Source organism: Anas acuta, chromosome 11, assembly GCF_963932015.1.
Source record: "Anas acuta chromosome 11, bAnaAcu1.1, whole genome shotgun sequence".
NCBI classification, from domain to species: domain Eukaryota; kingdom Metazoa; phylum Chordata; class Aves; order Anseriformes; family Anatidae; genus Anas; species Anas acuta.
Genome location: NC_088989.1, coordinates 9,949,335 through 9,967,420, shown reverse-complemented (window position 1 = coordinate 9,967,420; position 18,086 = coordinate 9,949,335). Strand labels below are relative to the sequence as shown.

Sequence of the window (18,086 nt, the reverse complement as noted above, 5' to 3'; positions counted from 1 at the left end):
TTCCTTCTTTTTCCACAGCAGATTTGTTTCTTTAAAAGTCTTCTGTGAGGGACCTTGATAACTGCCTTTGAAAATCCAAGCAGATACCAACAGAGCCCTGCTCCACACACTCGTAAACTCCTTCAAAGCAGCATTTTGCCCTGTGCTCTCCCACAGAAGCATTTGCAGTTGTCTTTTCACTTGAAAGCAGATTCTGAGTTTCATGGGATGCTTTTGAGGGCAAAGCTTTTCTTGCTGCAGGTATTTTTAAAATTTACACAGAAGGAAAAATTAAGTCCCCACGTGCATCTTGTGTAATCTCACCAACACCTCCTGCACTCAGCTTCCCTTTAAGTAAGACAAAAAGATATTTGCCCAAATATAACTAGCAGTACTAACACAAACCTTTCATCTCAGGTCTTTTTCCTCCACCCCTTCAGAGAGTACAGCTCCCGAATACACAGACCCCTTCCTGCAGCAGCCTCACGCTACCTCCTGTCCTTCACCAAGCCTTTAAAGTGCATTTGTGCCCTTCTCTCCAGGTTGCTGTGACCAGTTTGTGGTCGTGAACTAGGATTTCAAAGTACCCTGAAGGAGAAGGGCCTGCTGTTTGTGCTGCTCCTGCAGTGAGGAACCACGGGTGCACATCAGGAATCCTGCCTTCAAAGGTGTTTAAACAGATTTTTAAGATCAAAGAAAACTTTAGTGGCCACAAAATGCTGGACACCTGATCTGTTTGTTTTCCCTCTCACCCACACCTCCCTGACAATTACCGTACAGTCAGACCCTTCTGCAGAAATCACCATTTTCCCCCTAGAGCCACATAAAAGCATGAAAAGCTCTATTCCAGACCAATTTGCAAGAAAACACTGAACTATGCAATGCACAGAAGGGACAACATCTTCTCAGAAAGGTTTACAACACCGGGCAGGCACCTTTATACTAAACACATGCACAGAGCTGATGGGGGGGAGCACATTTTGCAGAGTAAATACCAAACAGAAACGGGGGGCTTCAATCTGAGAATAACAGCAGCAGCCCTTAGACAAATCTGAGCATCAGGAACACATTGAGCGTGTCCTCCAACATGCATCCAACATCTGGACCCCGTAAGCTGCACCTCTCCTGTCTGGCTGAGCCACCCAAAATCAAGGGCTTGGGAGAGGGTTCTGACCATGGGAGCCATGAGCTCAGGAGCTCTGCGATGCTGCTTCCACAGACTTGATGTCCAATGCAAGTGGTTTGATGTTTTTAGAAGTCAGATCTCATGTATAACACACAATGTGAATAACACGCAAACTGGCTGCTATGTTAAAATTACACCTCCTCCCCTCATGTAATGCTGACAGCTCCCACTGGCTGCAATCCCTGGACCAGTCTAAACTTGCAGAAAGGCCCCCACAGGTCACTGTGCTGAGGAAGAGGAAGGACGTGCCTTAAAGATGCTCCCAAGTCAGGGGCTAGGGCTGAGAAGAGCTCCCAGAAGAGCAGCTCCCCTGGCCCAGGCATCAGACCCATCCCTGCCATGTGCCATGGGAGCTGCCGGTCAGGGAGACCACCAGCAGGCTGAAATGTGCTGTTGCCCAAAATTCCCCGGCCCCTGCTGTCACCAAAGGGCCACAGGAGCTTCCAGCAGACACCTCCTTCCAGGGGACCACAGCGCTTCCCAAACTTCTGTGCCATCAGAGGACCAGGCACTCAAGACACTGCCCAGCAAACAGGCACCTCCACGCTTACCTTGCAAATGAAAATTTAATATTGTCTCGTGGCTTATTTTCCAAGAGCTTCCAGACCACCAATGGTCGTAACTCGCTAATAGCTGGGCAGTGGGAAATTGTTACAGCAAATAAACACGAGGGTTGGGTAATACCGCCCTTTATTGCCTCCCTCGGGGAAGATAACACAGGGAAGGAAATGAGGCTTCCAGTATTGACAGATTTCTTTACCGAACTTCTATTTTTGACAATTTCCCACTTGGCGTGTTGCCATAAATGCAGTATTGAATAATTACAGCGCTCCCCCTGCTTCTCTCCTCCCCTCTTCAGCTGATCGCCCGAACTCTAAAAGCCAACATAAAATCTGCGTTTTCAGCTAAGGTGTCCTAAACCTGCCCTTTGGACTCTGCTCTCACTGAGCATTGGGACAATTTGCATGGTCAGAGTCAGTGACAGCGTGCCTGCGTCCCTGCAGCTCGGAGAAGGCAGACTTGTGTGTGCTGCCCTGCAACCAGCAGCACTGCCAGGAGGGCAGAAAAATCCCAGGCAGAGCAAAACCTGCACACGTCAGTGAAGGGAGAGCTGGAGGCTTCCCCCAGCCGTTAGGAAGGAGAAATGAAGAATCTCTTCTTAACCTCTCATCTGAACACATTCCTTGAAATTCATTTCCAATGAGTGACCTTTAACGTGGATGGCATTTCACCCCCCTTCTATTTTTAATATCATCACTCTCAGGCAGCTGATGTATTTCACGTGCTTCCATCAACAACAAAAAATACAAAAAAAGAAAAAGAAAAGATATAGATGGCATAATGTTGACATTTGATGTTGGTATTTAGCCATAATGTCAAGTTTGCTAACTTCACAATTTGTCAGCAATAATCAGACACGGGGATCTTTCTACATTAGGACGAAAAAGCCTCTTTGAATCATGTTATTTAAGAGCGTGTGAGTACACATGGCTCTTCAAGGCAGGAGGGAGAACCTTACCTGGTATGTTTAGGGCAGGAGAGAGGACCTTCCCTTGCACAAGTGTTTGCAAAGCTTTGGGATGGGGCTGAAAAAAGCATGCAAGGTATAGAGATTTAATTCCCAGATAAGGACTGTGAAAGCCTCACCCTTAGGACTTCAGAAACCCACACTACATCCTTTAGGTCTCATCCTTTAGGTCTGCGGTATCCAAAGCTCTGCAGCAAGGGTAGGAGCACACCTGAACACCCCCCAGAAGTGGTGATTCCAGCCCTTCCCGCGAGAAGCGATGCTTCCCAGGCTGCAAATGCAGATTACAATGAATGGAGCTGATGGCAATTGAGTGAGAGAAGGGCAGTTCATCTCCCAGCCCATGAAATTGCAGACTGCCAGCAGAAGCTATTTCCTCCAATTCAGAATATTCCCTCCCTTTTCCCCCTTCAACAATGGGCCCAGAAAAAGCCAGGGACATCTGTCAAACCCAGCTGGCTCACTTGGAAAACGACTGCGCGGCTGTTTGGGAGGAAAGCGATAGAGTCAAGAGAGAAGGGCCAGGCATTTCTGCACGCTGGAAGCCGCTCATCTCCGCGGTGACAACTTGAACTCGCTCCCAGCTCTGCTGCAGGCACCGCCAGAAGCCGCTGCTCCACCACGGGCCCTGGGCTGCCACTTGCAAGGGACCACGCTCGGGGACAGCAAGAGCGGGTGGCTCGGCTGCTGCATCCTCAAGCTGGGCAACATTCAGGGACTGAGCATTCAGGGACTCTGCCTGCAAAAGCAAAAGACTACAGGTCCTGGGCTCAGCTGTAAGTCAAATGTAATTCTGCCCTTTAAAAGAAGAAAGGGGGCGAGATAAAAAGGAAGCATCGCTCCACACTGAAAAGCATAATTTCCAGGGGATTAAACTATTGTGCTATTTGCTCTCGTCTATTTTAGCTGCTGCTCAAGATGTTAACCTCCTGACTCCCAATGAAGCAATGAAAACAATTATCGAGCTGGCAATGAGATTTTCAGCTGGGAAGAAACGTGTGTTAAGGCAGGAGCGAGGAGCCCCGCTATGAACACTGCTCCCAGGGCCGGCAGCGCTCTGTACCTGCAGCACAGCACTGATGGGGAAGATGGGGAAGAGGATGAGATGTGCCCTCTGATCCCAGGGGCAGGCCGGTCACAGTGGTGCAGTACAGACACGGCACCACGCAGCCGAAGTGCCTGGTGCTCCAGCAGGTGAATGAAGGGCTCTGAGCTGAAGGAGCCCGCAGCCTTACTGGCCCTTCACAAGTGCTCACGCTGTCAGCCGGTGACACCAGGTAACCACACTGCTCGCAATTCCACTGAGAATTATGTGAATTTAGCACTTGCAAAAGATCAACCCAGCAGGGCAATCACTGTGTTACCTGTTGGGTGCCTCCCCTGTCCTTCATCTTCCCCTGGTACCAGGGCAAAGAATCACGTCACTGATCACACAATACAAACACCACAAAGCGTGCTGCAACAGAGCCTACTTCTTCCATGCTTCTCTCCCAGCTACGGCCACCAAAAGCAGGAGGGACCCACCACACAAGTCCCTTGGGACCACCACAGAAGAGCGCTGTGAAGCCTCCCATCCTCTTCTAGCACCAAATTACTCACGGAGACCCCAAAAGACACCCATGAGCTGAGGCCACGCGGTTCAACCCCTGGACGTGAGCTTCTCCAAAGCACAGGCAGCTCGGGCCTGCAGGGTTAGGTCAAATCCAATTCAAAGAAACATTTATTTTCTACGGAAACTAAAGATTCACTGCTCAGAACTGCATTAAACTGAGAAGATGAGAATTCCATTAACTAATCTAATTTAACCTGATCTGTTTGAATTTCATTAGGCACGGCCGCACTGGAGACTCCGTAATGAGGCTCCCATACATCGGGATCCTGCCTGCCTCTAACTCCATCTCCCACCCCGACACGGACAGCTGTGATCGTGCTAATTAGCTGCAGAACCTGTGATGTACTTCAGCTGAGCTCGGGGTGAAGAGAGAAAGGTTAAAATGAAACCAAATGAATGAGAAAACATCGGTGCACTTGCACACGACTTACAGGACAGGAGTAACGCACCCTGCGCGTGCAGGCGTCTTCTCTCAGTTGGGATGGAGGAGGGCAGAGCTTCAGAACAAAGCATCCCTCAGTAACATCAGTTAATTACCTTGATAAATTAAAGGATGAGACTGAAGGCAAAAGAGTTTCGTATTTAAATAACCCCTCTCTTATTTAAATAACCCCTTGCCTGCCCAGGCCTCTCATCTACCCCCACTGGAGCCCACCGAGCCTCCCCAGCCCAGATCTTTAACTCGGGCAAGGTCTGGAGCACGGCGACACCCGCAGCTCAGGCACACACCTCTGAAAAGTTCAGCCATCCCAGCCAGGCTCTTCGTTTGTCCACAGAGGGTGCAGAGCAATTAGAGAAGCTTTAACGACCTGAGGCTCAGCCAGGGCACTGCGGTGCTTTTCCAGCATTTGTGCAGGAGCACATTCTGCCATGGAAAAGGAGGGTTTAGGCATAGAAAAGTTTCATGACCTTCTCCTGGCCTCTTCCACAGACTCTAAGAGCACCTGGAGCAGGCTGTGGGACACAGAAAGGGCTTGAAACATCAGAAACTTTTGAGAAACATACTCACACGCAATATAGCGCACCCAAACAGCACTGGGGAGACCTTATTTATGGCTAGAAAGAAGAAAAGCTGGGTCAAATGAATCCAATGTCTCCCAAAACAGTGGCTCCCCCTTAAATACAGGGCAGTTCATGGTTTCACTCCAGGCCTTCCCATTCCACACAACGTCACGTTGATATTGATTTCCGAATTACTTTCCAATTACAAGTGCTAGCAATAAAATTAACGGCATGAATTTCAAGCATTACACTTCTCTTGCAATTTCAATTATCAACTAAAGACCATGGCAGAAGCATTAAGCCTCGAAACGTTAACAGTGGTTATTACTTTGCTACTGTGGGGTGGGTTTTAGTTTTGGGTGGGCTTTTTTTGTGTTTGTTATTTATTTTGGGGAGGAAAAATTATGCTGGCTACCCTGCAAGCTGTAGTTCAAGTGCCATTACATGCGCTGGGGATGCCTAGAAGATAGGAACCTGTTTTCGGTCAGGTGAGCAGTGAGCTCTGACAGTGAGCAGAACGCACCAGCCAGTGGATAAAGCACCGTGGGCTGGCTGAAGGAGCTTTACGATGAGCAGCAGCCTTCTGCTTTCAGCATCCTTGTGGAACTGGAAGAAGCCACCCACCGCAATCTAGAGGTTTTGGGGAAATGAGGTGTTGAGGGAAGCAAGCAAGTTTTACAACCAGCCTGCTGGGCCAAAACCTTGCTTTGGGGGATGCCCAGCAGCTTTCAGCCTGCCTGCCTCCATCTCCCTAATTAATGCAGCAGATACGAAGCCCAAGGGGAAGCAATCGCAGCAGGGGTTTATCCACGTCCCCCTTTATCTTCCCAGAGCAGGTTGGGAGCTCCCTCAGGTAGTAAAGCCAAGACACGGCTCTGCTTACCGACAGGGCACGCATCTATGCGAGAGGATGGCCGTGGTCAGCAGAGGGTTATGTGTGTGTGTTTATCGGCAGCCAGCTGCTTAAAGCTGGAGCCAGAAGGATTTCCACAGTCCTGCTCCACTGCACTCGAGTCATGTAAAGCTCTGCTTGGCAGCTGCCTTCCCTGGCAAAGCCGGTCTCTGGAAGTTGGCCTCCGTCGCTCCACTGATTTCCCGTTCCTCCAACCCAACTAAGCTGATAAGCTGCGCTGAGCACCTCTTCTCAAATCACTCCAAATCTCACAGAGGGGTAAAACCGAGTTCCAAAGTTATCCCAGTGACTTCGATTTCCTTTCTCTTGCACTATTTCATTGAGTAATCACTTGCACAGAAATCCAGAGCCCGTTCCTCCTGATCCAGGCACAGCACAGATCTAACACAAGCACCAGCCTGGCACAGCCATCCCACACACACAGCAGTGGGGAACATGAGTTGTACTTGTAGGGCTGCAGCTGCTCCCTAGGGGCACGAGCAGTTGTAGCCCCAGCACTGTAAGACAGCGCCTCTCCTCTGAGCTCTGCCACAGCCTGGAAGCGACCCCAAACACATACCAGGGGGCTACGCATTATGTAGGTGAAGTTAAAGAAAGTATCTAGTCTTAAGAGTGGATTCTGAACATGAAATACCCACTGTAACTGCAGCCACCAAGCCCTCAGAGCTAGCAAGCAAGGCATTTCACCAGCTAGACTAGAACCCTGAATGATCAGGACATGCTGCAGCCCCTGCTGAGGCCAGGAAGCTTTATGATTTTGCGTGAGACACTGTGTCCTGCAACAAGGTCACCTTGAGGCGAGGAGCTGGGCAATAACGGGGCTGAGAGGCAGCAGGCACAGGACAGGACCTGGGCTGCCTCCTGCCCTCCCTTGCTCCAGGAGGGAGGAACCAGCCCGTGCCAGGACCCCCTCTCCCTTTCTGTGCTCTCTCGGGGAACTTGGTTTGGCTCCAACCCACAAAACCTCAGCTGTTTCGTGGTGATAAATCCAGCTCAGAACTAGCACTTCAGAACTCACTGACGTCAGGTCTCGAGGGTAAGCTGTAAGTTTCCAAAGGGCAGCAGAGCACATCGCACACACACAGCCACACAGCAATGTAAGGAGCAGTGAGCTTCCAAGCAAAACCAGGGTGTTGGATCTCAGTTTGAACCAAACCTGCATCCCCCTCTCACCTCCTTGGGTTTCTCATTTTGCCCACTCCACGACCTGGTTGTTGCAATTTTTGCATCTTCACAGGGCAGTTTTGCCCCTTTAGCTAAAAAAAGGTACCCTAGTGATTTAGGGTATACACAAGGACACAGCATTCAAACCCAACAAAGCCACCCTTCGTAACTTGGGGCTGAAGGATGGGAGGGAGGCCAAAAGCACAGGTGGGTTTCAGGAGGACATCACCCAACTCACAGCCAGCTCTCAAGGTGTAGGAAATGGCCTGGAGCAGGAGGCAGGAGCAGGGGGAAGGCTGCAGACAGGGAACCAAGACTCAACGCACACATTGACCCTATCCTCTTCTCCAGACACCCTTTTGCACCAGCAGGTGTAGGTCAGTAGGATATACAGATAGATATGGTCTAACCCAGGCCAGCAAGTTTTTCCCATCAGCCAAGACCGTTTGCTAATTCAAGCTTAACCCAGCACATTTCAGTTCTGAGGTGAAGACAGCAAATGAGCATTTGAACCCTTACCTGGCTGATAAGCGAGCTGCAAGACCGACTGAAATCAAATTTAAATCATCCCAAAGAACATTAGAGCTACTATACAAGTCTCCCCTGTAGCAGAGCATAGCAGGGGACAGCGATTTGATTTATCTCGCAGACATTAATGCGCCAATTAGCTCTGGTTCTCTGGGGAGAAGTCAGCCCATAATTTACATATTTTGGTCATATAGCAGGGAGGGGAAAAAATTACGAAAACACGTGAAGCATTTGGATGTGCTCAGCTACCAAAGATTTCATAATGAACAGTCGTGACATTAGATTAGTGTTTCCCGATGCAAAGAGGATTTTGTTTCAACTAGGAGCGTAACGAGGAATTATAGCAGCTGTGCCTGTCATTATTCTGCTTAGCCCGTTAATGGAATTGGTTTGCTAGAACCAAATTGGTTCAAAAGATTAATTAAAAACAGGTGGTTCTGCGCAGCAACTTCTCCACACCGGAGAACTTGGGGTGGCCAAACCACCTCTGCTTTCCTTAATGATTGCAGGAGTTGTCTGCTTCTCTCTGGGGGGCAATAAGACAGCAACACAGCTCAATTCAGAGCACTGCCTGTGTTGCAAGGCCCACCTGGGGAGAAAAAAAAGCATCTGATAACTTGTGAGGCTGGCCCTTGTAGTGTTTCCCAGGGGATGGTGTTCCCTGGAAGCGCCCTCCATTTCCCTGTACATCTCAGGAGGCATCATCTCTGCACGAGACATCCCCAAGGGACTTAGAAACAACTTGTCAGTAAACAAGGGCTGAAGCTCACTAACCTAAAAGCCAGAAGTTGCTTTGAAGCGGAGCCCTCTGAGGAGCCAAGTTCTGCATTTGGAGGTTTTTTTGTCACCATCTCTGCTGGCCACATGCGACTCAGATCAAAGAGCCCAGCCCATGTCAGCACCGTGCTGGCTATGTGCCTTCTGAGGGCAAGGAATGTTTCAATATGTATGCAGCAAAACCCAGTCATGGAGCAAAAGTCTTAATTCAGGAACAAAACAACAACTGTGGATCTAAGAACAGACTGGCCATCTGAGAATCATCCTGAAAATCCATGGTAAAAATGCACAAAGCTTATTTAACTGAACATTTGGGTTTGCTTTTAAGGAGTTTTGGTTTGTCCTTGAAACCTTCCTGCTGTACAAACCCAAGACAAACATTGTCCAGAATTAGAAGGAAAAGATACACTGAATGTTTGTGAAGGCACAAAGCCCCTTACCACACCAACACCCCCCCAGCCATCCTCGCAGCAGACAGGACACACGTGTTGTGCCTGAAGCAAAGACACCTTTGATAAACAACACCGCATTTTATGACAAAGTACCAGAAGTATTTCTGGCACATTAGGGACTTGGGATTCAGCTGGAAGGGAGTTCCCAGGCAATGAAAAAATTTATGAGTATTTGTGTCTCAATATTCCTTACCAGTAATTCTATCTTTGGACAGCAGCTCCCAGGGACTTTCCCTGCAAACTCAGAGAAAACCGATACAGCACCGAAAGCAGGCTCCCAGGATTTCTGGCCCACGAGCTGACACCATTCAATTCAAATGCTTTCAGAGGGACTGAGAGCTGGAAGTATTTTCAACTTGTTAAATCAAGGCTGCTGGAGCTTACTCTGCAGAGCCCATCCAAACTGCGTGGGCACGAATCAGAATGGGAAAGAATCAGAAAAACAGCGTTTGTGGAGTCTGCTCCAAACTAAGCTCTCAGTGCAACTGGCCATTGGGTAAGGAAGAACAATTTTGGGGCCATTTTCCTAAGGGAACAAAGATTTGTAGCATGTGCACGGACAGAGAGACAGCTCCAGTACAAACAGCAGGAGAGGATGCCCAGCGGGGTGGCCACTATTAAAGCAAGCAACCAGAGGCTTCTGTACACACTGGCAGATAGGAAGCAGGCCATGAACTGAATGCCATTAGTTTTCGTTTGCTTCCCTTTCACAAAAGAAAGGTGTCCATCTGTACCAGTGCCCCCCTAAACCCAGTGACCTCTCAGCTGCACCCAGCTCCAGGCACGCTGGATGGAGAAGCAGAGATACGGGGCCCCTCCGAGAGGCAGCACAGCAGCATAAACAAGAAATCCTGTGCAAAGGCAAAGCTGCGGCTCAACAAGCCCTTTCTGAGGTATGGGGGGATCAGACTAACACAAACCTTCGGAAAGCAGCCCCAGGTGGTTTGCTCACAGAACTGCTCCCTGCCTGACCTGGAAGAAGTTTCACAGAGGGTCCCTGCAGCTCTGAGGGCTTCACAGCCCCCCGTTATTTCCCTGCACAGCCTTGTTACCTGCACACACAGTATCCTAGTGAGATCCTATATCCTATACACCCCTATAGTGCAGGTCTGCTACCGGCCCCCTTCTGTTGGCAGCAGAGAGGCTGTGACACAGCTGGGTGCAGGAGAGGGCACTCACCTGGCACATGCATCTGCAGGCTGTCTGCTCGCTGCTCTGGTCTCCTTACACCAGACAGAAATATTCAGCTGCTCCCCTAGCTCTTCATTTGGTTACATCCTTTCTTTCTTCTACTCCCCTCTCAATTTTGGAAATAACACAAAGTCATTTGTAAAAAAATTAAAAAAAAATACAGTTGTGCAAGTTAGAGTTTTAAAGTATTCTCAGCCACAGTGAATTATAAAATACCAGTGCAGCACAGCTCTAAGCAGGAATTCACACAGAGGTTGTAGAAAACCCAGACAACATCATCAAGTTATCCGTATTTGAAAGCAGCAGGCTGAGCATGTTCCTGCAGCAGCAGGCACCACGCGGCCAAATCAGAGCTTCACAAAAGAGCAGCTGAGAGTCGTACAGCCAGGGAGGTTTCATTCATATGTGAGTCTCTTTGGAGAGAGCATCAAAAACCTCTCGCCTGTGATTTTTCAAACACTGCTCGCTCACAAGCAGTCGGGATTACCGCAGGGCCAGACTTACCAGGGGAGCAGGCTCCAGCTCAGCACTTGTCACGTCCCCTCTCATTTTAACTCTCAGAGAAGAGAGAAATGGAAAGCAAGCAGCACACCTGAACAGCTGTTTGTATTGTTTCTAATTTGTGGTGGTTCCTCTTTTGGCAAACACCTACCGGGTTACCTCCCAGCTGATCCCCATGCTTGCTCCTGCTGCGATTGATATCGAGGCCCAAGCAATGGCAGTGTTTGGAGGAGGGGTGAAGAAGTCAGAGATGCATGCACATTCCTAAACTCGTTGCTAGAACCAGGTATTACCAGGTGCCTAAAATGTCACCCACAAGCCAGACAACAGTCCACAAAGCTACTCCATGGCTCTGTTTTCTCCACGGGCCAGCAGGGCAGTCGCCAGCCACTGCAGAGGGAAAGGCTTTGGGGACAGCAGCATCATGCTGGTTCTCTGCCATTGCTGACAGGTAAATATAACCCACAGTGCAACTTAATCCCTTTCTGGTCTTTAAGAAATAACATTGTAAACACAGGAATGCCCTGCTTTGCTTTCGCTTTATGCCAACAGCTGTGAATTGATGCAGAAAACACCAATTAATTTTGGAAAACAAGAAACCAGCCAACAGAAAGCACCCCTGGCAGAGGGGAACACGCCAAAAAAGAGCCCACCCGCAGTCCATGCAGTGCCTGTACCTCAATTTGTACCACACTCAGTCTCCACAAAACGCAAGAGCATCCTGCAGCCAGCAGGCCTGGGAGGGCAGGACCAGCACTCGGCACAAGCCTGCCCTGCTGTCCTTCAGGTTTTAAAAGCATTCCGGCTTCTGAATCTCGGAGCACAGAAAAAGGAAGGAAATTGCTGCCCAGCAACATCAGAGGTTTGTGCTGGGAATACATATTTGCTCCTATTCCAAGGGGAATAAAGATGTCAAGCTAAAAAATATATATTATTAGTGAGAGATTAGAGTGATTTTGCGATCAAGGACAGAGCACTGCGACTAAGTACATTTCACAGTCCACCAAGCAGCAAAATATGAAGACGTCTGCCACATGGGCTCTGCACGGGTGAGGAAGGTAGCCTGAAAACCCTGAAGTTTAATGGAATAAAACTGCCTCCAAAACCCACTCAGCTGCTCTCGCATGACCCTTCAGCAGAAGACACCTGGGTTGTCCCAGGCTAGGAAGAACGGTGGAGGAGAGGGAAGAGAAAGCCCGGGAGCCCCTGCCAAGGTGGGCGCTGGAAGTGCTGGACCCCAGGGCAGGCTGACTGCCCTGCAGAAGGGCCACCTCCACCCAAACACCTGGCAGCAACAGGCCCTGGGCTTCACACTGATATTTAGAGACCCCAAGAAGGTGCAGTCCTGAGCAGCAGGGCACGAAGAGCCCCACCAGATCCCTGGGGGCTTCCCTCTTTGTTCACAGCGCTGTCGCCCAGCGTTACATCTGCAGATGGCACCTTCGCTCGTGGAGGGAGCGCTCTGCAGAACCGAGCAGATCTTGTTACGAGGGCTGGAAGCAGAGCGTGAAACTCGGAGGCTATTAATGTTTTCTTAATGCGTGAACCGAGCTGGAAAGAGAGCACGAGAAAGGAAATTAAAAGCTTGTGTGGATGCAGATGGTGCCTCCCCTGCCCACCCCCTGTAACCCGGACTTTTGGGGAGGTTGGCGGCAAGGAATGGGAGAAGGGGGCGCCCTCCTTGGCTTTGCCTTCACTGAGATCACAGCAGAGCCCGTGCAACACTGGAAACAAAGAGCAGGATGCTACAAACCCGTTCTGGCTGCTCTCCCATGTGAGCACAGAAGCTTTGCTCCCTGGGATAACAAGGCTCCCTGCCGGAGATCAAGAGCAGCCTTTGGGGTGCAGGATCTGGCTGTAGCAGGAAGGATCACAGCCCGACAGACCTCCAGCTCCAGCCTGAGAACGAGAGGAAGCTCTGCACAGCTAAGCAGAAGCTAATATCCAGCGTGTAACTGGCCTAAGAACGACATATTTTAAACACCTGGAAACAAGCAGCACAGCAGCAATACTCTATCAGTGAGTCTGCACAAGCTCCCACTGAATATGAGCATCCTTTATAAGGAACCTTGCCCAAGCCCCCACATACAGATTGCCACTTCGGTTTTTCACAGCACAGCTGGATGCCAAAGGAGGTGAAAAAATCCCTCCTTTTTTTTCCTTCCCCTATTTTTAGCAGTTTATTTTTCATCCTGGCCAGCAGTGCCCCAGTGCCATTCTCACAAGCACCCAAACGCAGCTGTGGAGGAGCTATCTGGCAGCGGGGCAGAGCTGCTGGGATGGGGTTATCAGAAATGCAAAGCATGGCCCAGCACTGCAAAGCTCTGCTCTGGGACAAGGATCAGAGGCAGAGGCGGTGAATTGTGAGCAAACTCCTTTTAGGGGCTAATGGGAACATGAGATGGGATTTCCTGAACACCCTCAGGGCTTGTCTTTATATAAAAGCTGCATGCGTTTAATTACAATCAGTTACATTAGCTACATCAGTCGATTTAATTAAATTGCAAGGACACTCATAAGTTGATTTAACTCCGTCTCAAATGGATTTAGCAAAAAGTTGGCAAGAAACTAAATCAACATAAACCAAGATTAAATCAACTGAAGAGCATCTACACAGGATTTTGCAGCAATTTAACAAAATGGATTTGAAGACCCATTCTGAACGAAACGGGGTAACCCAGGCACAAAGCACCATGAACTTTTGGGAAGAAAGCAAAGCGTATAGTGCCTCAACTGCCCTAAGAGAAGCTGAGAAGTCCCCTCCTTTTCTCTGCTTCCTGTATTTGGTATTTTTTTATGTGCACACAGATGTATTTATTGTCCACAGTTTGTTTTATTCGTACTTCTCAGCAGTGTTTTGCCCAACAGCAGCGCAAGCTGTGCTCCACGCTGCTGCAGCCTGAACAGGGAGAGCTCTGGTAATCGTTAGGACAATTTAAAGGAAACCACAGATTGGTGAACATTAAATAACCTACCTCAAATTAACTCCCAACTCTAAACACACACCTCATTCTGATTGGAAGCTTTTGGTGCTGTGAAATTTTCAGCACAAAGCAGGACACAGACGGGCAGCAGGTAACAGAGGGGCCTGTCGCAGGCAAGTTGTACCGTGCTGCTCCTGAGGGCAGCAGCTCCAGCAGATGCGATGAAGTCAGCACAGTTTTCACCTAAAACATCTCATTTTGTACCAAGAAATGGAATGATAGGAGGGTAGAAATACAGTGTTGGTTTTGTATGCGGGAAAGCAGCACCTGGTGGTGGCTCCAGCCAAACCAAGCAGCCAGGGGAACCCATCCCAGCCTCCAACCCAGAGATGCTCAGAAGCAAAGCCTGGTAAGGATCCGGGAGCTCACCCTCCTTAATCAAACTGCTCACTTCAGCTCTGCTGGTGCTGACCTCTCCCCCAGCCCACGCTGACCTCTTGCTCTCACGGCACAACCTGTTCTTTTTCTTATAGCTGCATTTAAACATGGGAGAAGCCACACTTGCCCTCACAAAGCAAGCACCTCTTCCAGAAGACAGGGAGAGTCTTAACTGCTGGCTTCCCCAGCAAACCCAAATGCAGGTTAAGGCCACTTTTTATGCTGCTATAAACCAGGTTTGCAGCGTGGTGACTTCGCAGGAGCGAAGCTGCCCCGGTTCCCTTAGTGCTATGACAGCCACTGCAGTAGTACTCCAAGCAATGACGTGGCTGCCATCAAGTTTAAAGACTGCCTTCAACCCCCTCCAGCGAGGAGCCAGTTTTTAAGTCTAAGAACTGCAGAAGGGGAGAAAGGAGAAATCCCAACAGCCTCACAACAGCAGGCTGAGGAAGAGGGAGTTCCTACACCCACCTGTAGCTGCTCCAGCCAAAACCCATCCCCAGATCATAAAGGAAGCAAAGCCACCATGCACCCAAACCCCAGAAGCTGCAAAGAAGGTCTCCGCTGTACCCACAGGGCAGCACTACAGTCTGCTGGCCATCAGAAACCAGACCCTGTTACAGCTTTGCAGCCTGGGCAAGTGTCTCCAGCTCTCCACACCCTACCTGTGAGGTGCATCCTACTGCTTTGTAAAATTGTCAATAACAGGATACAGTAGAAATGCTGTGAAGCAAGCAATGTTAGGAATTAGACTCTGCATGCTGGTTAGATTCAATTCAGTTTAAACAAGTTCCTAAATTCTGATAAACACAAATTAAAAAGCACGCTTCCAAGTTTAAAACAACTCATGGGAAAGTAATTTATACTTATTTAAAATAAAACAAATACCTGGAAACTTTGAGAGGAATTTACCCCAAAATATTTCTGCCTGTGCCCAGGAGTCAGGTGAGATCAGGTGTGCAGGAAAGCAGCAGCAGTGCCCGCGGGTTTGAAACACACACTGCATGGCTCGGGAGCCAGCTGCTTTGTGGAGCCACGTGCTCAGGAATGAAAGACATCCTTTCCAAGGAGCTTAGCTCCAGTGGCATTGCTCGCTTCGCAGCACCCTCCTCGCTTTCCTAATGTGTAGGCTCTTCTCCTGTGCTGGAAAGGAGCACTGACTACCATGGTGAAAGAAGTAGTTCAGTAGGGAAAGCCAAGGGCTCAGCAGCTGTTGCTGCCAGCAGGTGATAGAAGGGATGTACAAAACGGGGGCCCAGCCATGAATGGGCTGAGGTACCAACAGTTGTGAGCCTCTCAGGCAGGTCTGGGCTGCCCTGATGCTGCATGGCCATCAGCTGAAGCCATTGCATTGATTTCCATGGCAGATTTACCAGGCTCTGAGGGATGAACGCTGCTCTTGGCTTTCATGCAGCTGGTGGCTTTCTCCTGCATTTGGAGCAAAAGAAACCTACCTTCCTTTTACAGGTAGGCACAATAGGGAAGGAGAAAAAATAACAAGATATTGTGCACGGAAGCAAGCTGTTGCCATGTATAGCAATGCCATTTCTCCTTCTGTTACTACAAACACCTCCTGCCCTGAAACAGCAGGGGACAGGGCACAGAACCCAAGCAGGCTGGTAGCAGCTGGGTGGTGCCACAAACCAGCACACAGGCACCAAAAACAGGAACAAGGGACCAAGGACACAGCTTCAGAAGTGGGAGAGGAGGCCACCAAGAATCCCAGACACAGCATTTCAGAGCATCCCTGCAGGTTTTCAGACACCAGGTAGCCTTCCCACAGAGCTGCAGGAGGGCACATCAGCCCTGCTTCCAGGTCAGCCACTAACAGGAGACACAGATCCTTGTGTTAGACCCAGCAGCATTAGGAAATCCATGCTGGTTGGCTCCACATTGTGCATTTCTGTGCAGCCTGGAGCCACGCAGCACAGCAGCTCAGGCACTGCGTGGGTACCTGGTGTCTGCAGTCAGTGTTCAGGGCACATCTCTCCTCCGTTATGCGAGGATCTCTTGGGACAATCAGAAGACGCTGGCTCTTTGGCACACCACCACAGGACTCAGGGCTTCAGCTGTCCCTAGGGAAAGGGCTTTTGTTCTGAGATACTCTGCCCTCTGGGAGGTCTTGTCCTTTCAGAGGGCAGTAAGCTCCACAGCCCCACTACATGGATCACGATGTATTTTCCTTTACCTACCTCAAATGTCACCTTTCCACTGCATTTTTACATCCCCTCAGTTGTTCCTCTATTGCCAAATGAGAAAGAGCATTGGGCCTTTCCCAGACTGGTCATTATGGCATGTATTTTACTGCTGTCCTTTCTCACTCAAATCCTTTCTAGGGCTGACAAGCCGTGGTGCAGCCACCAGAGCAAGGTACCAGTACGGATTTCAATCCATTCTTTCCCTACCACAAGCCACCTGGCTACATACAGCACAGAATGAGCTAGAGCAGAGCTCCTTGGCACACCAGCGCCCTGCCTGTGTCCATTATGGTGAATTATGCTCAGGAGATGCTCTATATGTTTTCCCCAGGCAAATCCATTATGTCTATACGGGCCAGATCCACGCAGCTGGAGCTGCATTTACAGCTTCCACGAGGTGCTACAGACTGCGGGCTTCCACACCTCAAACTCCTAAGCATGACTAAGAGAAGTTCTTAAAGAAAAGAGGGGTAAAATACAAGACAGGCAAAAGAAAAAGTAAGACCTTTTCCACCCCCCAGATGGGGAACTGCTCCCCTGGTCTGCATAAGAAGCTGCCACCCCCAGCCCACACCGTGCATGAGCCACCCATGCAGGATGGATGCCCAGAAGAGCGCTGATCAATCCTTACCGGGAACAGCCAGCTCGCCCCCTCACCAGCCAGCCGCACACATTGCTTGCCCTTGCTGCCAAAGCTCTGAAGGATTCACTAGAGACCACACTAATCAATTTTTATTTCTAATTAAACCAATACCTGCAGTATGCTGGAGGAAGCGCGGGCAGAAGGGACTGCCCTACATCATGATCTTCTGGAAGGAGGCGGCGGGGGAGGATTTACACCACGTGGTTGGTCTTTGGGGTAAGCCAGAGATGAAAAAGGCAGCCCACCAGTCAGCCAAGACACCACTCCAGCACAGGCATGCTTCACCCTACAGCCAGGCTGGGGTGAGGGGGGACACCCTCCAGAACCCCAATTTCCCTCCAGAACCCCAATTTCCCTCCAGCAATGAGGAAGGGAGGCGCACAGGCAAAGCACAGCAAACAAATCCCATCCTACAGCATCTTCGCTCGGAGCTTGCCAACATGGAGATCCTCCAACCGTCTGCCTCAAATGAAGTGTTGGGGAAAAATAAAGGAACCTGAGAAGTAAATATTGCTGACAGGGAACGAGAGCTGCAGCAGGCACGCATCTGCTGCGCTGAAAGAAGGCTGGCGCGTGAGGTCTCCAAATTTCACACAAAAAAACAAAAGGGGGAGAGTGTTACTGGAGGGGTGGGAGAACAGCAGGTCCAGGCAGGCTCGGCCTGGATGCCTGATGGTGCCAGGTACAAGAGCAACGCCAGGGGTACATCAGAGCATGGCCAAGGCAGAGCTGAGCAGAGGGAACACCACAGCCAGGCAGCAGGCTGGGCAGACACCCTGATGCCTCCCCCTCTCCTCACACCTGAGCTGCAGTTGCATTTCTAAATGCTGGCTTAAGAATTTTAAAATTCTTATTTGGGCAAAGAAGAAGGGATGGTTGGTCCACTTTGGAGGATATAACAACTCAGCAATCAGCTTGGGAAAGTTAGACGTTATCAAGCTGCAATAAACAGTTCTAAAAGGCACCCTCACCGTCTTTCTCTCATGAGATAAAGCCAGAAGTCTGTATTTCAACTCCTGTTCATTCCTTCTTGCATTCCTCCTGGCCTTC

General features: G+C 49.7%; 1 protein-coding gene across 5 annotated transcripts in view; it reads right to left on the bottom strand.

Moving 5' to 3' along the window:
• GRIP2 (glutamate receptor interacting protein 2) overlaps nucleotides 1-18,086 on the bottom strand; it is a 246,488-nt gene that overhangs the window by 200,591 nt on the left and 27,811 nt on the right. The window lies entirely within an intron of this gene.